Source organism: Mus caroli, chromosome X (genome assembly GCF_900094665.2).
Source record: "Mus caroli chromosome X, CAROLI_EIJ_v1.1, whole genome shotgun sequence".
Taxonomy (NCBI): Eukaryota; Metazoa; Chordata; class Mammalia; order Rodentia; family Muridae; genus Mus; species Mus caroli.
In genome coordinates, this window is record NC_034589.1 from 97,523,394 (window position 1) to 97,526,013 (window position 2,620).

A 2,620-nucleotide genomic window follows, 5' to 3' on the forward strand; every position below is an offset into this window, starting at 1 on the left:
TGCAGACACATACAGGAACTTATAGATCAATGGAATAGAACACTCAAATACAAAGTCAGCCCAGTTATAGCAACATGGTCTTTGACAAAGTACCAAAAAAATACACATTATAGAAGACATCTCTTTAACAAACAGTTTTAGGAATTCTAGGTCTCAACATGAAGAAAAAAGAAACTAGATGTTTGTCATTCATACTACACAAAACTCAACTCCCAGTAGACCAAGGACTTCAATATTATCTGATTCTACAAAACTATTAGAACAAAAATTACGTAAATTATTTCAACTTAGAGGTGTAATCAAGGACTTCCTGAACAGAACTCTCATTGTTAACAAAGTCTAACAATTGACAAAGATTAACTCATGACATTTAAAGGCTTCTATACAGCAAAGGAAATTGTCAATCAAATGAAGAGACAACCCACAGAATGGGAGGAAACCTTTGCCACCTAGCCATCCATTAGGGGGGAATCTACAAATCATGAAAAGAAACAACCCAATTTTAAAAAGCAGGCTATGAAACTAAACTAAAAGCTCTCAAAACAAGAAATACAAATGGATAATAACCACAGATTAACAGGGTAAGGCTAACTTAAGTCACAATAACACTCCATCTCATTGCAGTCAGAGTAGAGGTAACCTGAGATAGAAATGACAACAAATGCTGGCCTGGATGTGAGGAGACACCTTTACACTTTTAATAAGGGGATACCTACTATTTGAGTACAGCCACTATGGAAATCAGTCTGGAGGCTGCTTAAAGAGCCAGAAATAGATCTACTAAGTGACCCAGGTATGCTACTTCAGAGTGTATACCAAAGAACATTATATCCTACTACAGAGATACTTGCACATCCACAGTGATTACTGCTCTATTCACAATCGTTCAGAGATTTCTAAAACAACCTAAATATTCATCAGTATATGAATGGATAAGAAAAATGTGATATACATACATACAGAGAGAGGGGGAGAGAGAGGGAGAATGGAATGTTGCCTTGCAACGAGGGAAAAATGAAAGCATGAAATTTGCAGGCGGATGGGTATAACTAGAAAAAATTATACTCAGAGAGGTCAGCCAGGTTCACAAAGAAAAATGCCACATGTTCTCTTCGATGTGGATCATAACATTAACTCTTTTGTTTTGTATTTTTTAACTTGGAATGCAAGCAGAAGTCAAGCAATTAGAAATGGGATACTGAAGTTGGGTGTATTTAGGGAAGGAAGATGATAAAATATGGCAAAATGAAGATAGAGTGAGTGAATACTGAATGCAGAAAGATTCAAGCATGAAAGGAGTTGTGATGGGCAAACAAGGGATGGGGAAAATTTTAATCATGAAAGGTAGATGAAAAAGCTATATGGAACCTATCATTCTTGTAACCCAAGTCTGTGTGTGTCTGTCTGTGTGTGGGGTTTGTGTGTGTGTGTGTGTGTGTGTGTGTGTGTGTGTATAAATCAGAGGTGATATAGTACACAAATGACAGGAAAAATAGGGAGGAATACTCTGGGTTAAAAGCATCAATAGGGGCCAGGTGGTGGTGGAGGAGGTGACTCATGCCTTTAATCCCAGCATTCATGGGATGAAGGAGCAGAAGTAGGCAGATCTCTGTGAGTTCAAGTACAGCCTGGTCTACAGAGAGCATTCCAGGACAGCCAGGGCTACACAGAGAAACTGTCTCAAAACAAAATGAAAAAGTAGGTAGGGAAATGGGGAAGAATATGGGGAAAGAGGTGAGTTAACCAAAACTAATGATGTATGAAGAAGCTGTACAGAAATCCATTATTCTGTAGGTGTCTTGGCTGTGCTTCTTTTTTTTTTTTTTGCAGGTTTTGTGATTTTATTTAAACATAAAATCATGCACACAAGCCATCTATTCATTTTCTTCGCAGTGTAGCCTGGCGTTGGAATTGGTGACTCTGATGGCCAGCTGTGCTGCTCTTTCTACAATGGCTTTTTGGTTCTTAGAGGACACGTTGTGAGCAATCTCAGCACAGTAAGATTTGTTGCACATCAGCAGCACCTCCAGCTCCTTGACATTGTGGACCAGGAACTTGCGGAAGCCGCTGGGCAGCACGTGCTTGGTTTTCTTGTTGCTCCCATAACCGATGTTGGGCATCAGGATCTGACCCTTGAACCTTCTCCGCACCCTATTGTCGATGCCTCTGGGTTTCCACCAGTTTCGCTTAATTTTCACATATCGGTCTGACTGGTGTCTGATGAACTTCTTGGTCCTCTTTTTGACGATCTTAGGCTTCACCAGAGGCCGGAGGGCAGCTTGGCTGTGCTTCTATTGCTGTAATAAAACATCTTAACTAAAAGCAACTTGGGGAGGTAGGAGTTTATTTGGCTTACACATCTCATCCACAGTTCATCACTGAGGGAAGGTCAGGGTAGGAAGTCAAGGCAGGAGGAACTGAAGCAAACCCATTTTCTTAGTCAGGGTTTCTATTCCTGCACAAACATCATGACCAAGAAGCAAGTTGGGGAGGAAAGGGTTTATTCAGCTTACTCTTCCACATTGCTGTTCATCACCAAAGGAAGTCAGGACTGGAACTCAAGCAGGTCAGGAATCAGGAGCTGATGCAGAGGCCATGGAGTAATGTTCCTTACTGGCTT

The 2,620-nt window shown here is 40.6% G+C and overlaps 1 pseudogene across 1 annotated transcript in view; it reads right to left on the reverse strand.

Moving 5' to 3' along the window:
• Window positions 1-1,840: 1,840 nt before the first annotated feature.
• Window positions 1,841-2,620, reverse strand: part of LOC110286319 — a 6,460-nt pseudogene continuing 5,680 nt past the window's right edge. The window contains exon 2 of the transcript XR_002377136.1: window positions 1,841-2,291. The product of XR_002377136.1 is annotated as a 60S ribosomal protein L32 pseudogene (transcript). The remainder of the gene's footprint in view (window positions 2,292-2,620) is intronic.